Below are 419 nucleotides of genomic sequence, written 5' to 3' on the forward strand. Positions count from 1 at the left end.
TTTTTTTTTTTATTCTTTTTTTTTTTCTTTTTTTGTCTCTATCTTCTTCTGTCTCCTCTCTTCTTCTGTCTCCTCTCTTCCTCTGTCTCCTTTCTCTTTCTTTTGTCTCCTTTCTCTTTCTTTTGTCTCCTTTCTCTTTCTTCTGTCTCCTTTCTTCTTTTGTCTCCTTTCCTCTTCTCTTTATTTTTTTCTGTCTCCTTTCTTTGTCTTCTGTCTCTTTATCTCTGTCTGTCTCTTTTCTTTTTCTTTTTCTTTTTTTTTATTTTTTTATATAAAATACCTCCATCTGTTTATTAAATACAGTAGTGTGTAGTGCATATAATAAAAATAAAATAAATAAAATAAAATGAATAAACAAAATAAAATAAACAAAATAAATAAACAGAATAAATAGATAAAACAAATAAACAAAATAAAAA

Source organism: Eimeria mitis, genomic scaffold, assembly GCF_000499745.2.
Source record: "Eimeria mitis Houghton genomic scaffold, Emh_scaff2187, whole genome shotgun sequence".
In the NCBI taxonomy this organism is placed as follows: Eukaryota; Apicomplexa; class Conoidasida; order Eucoccidiorida; family Eimeriidae; genus Eimeria; species Eimeria mitis.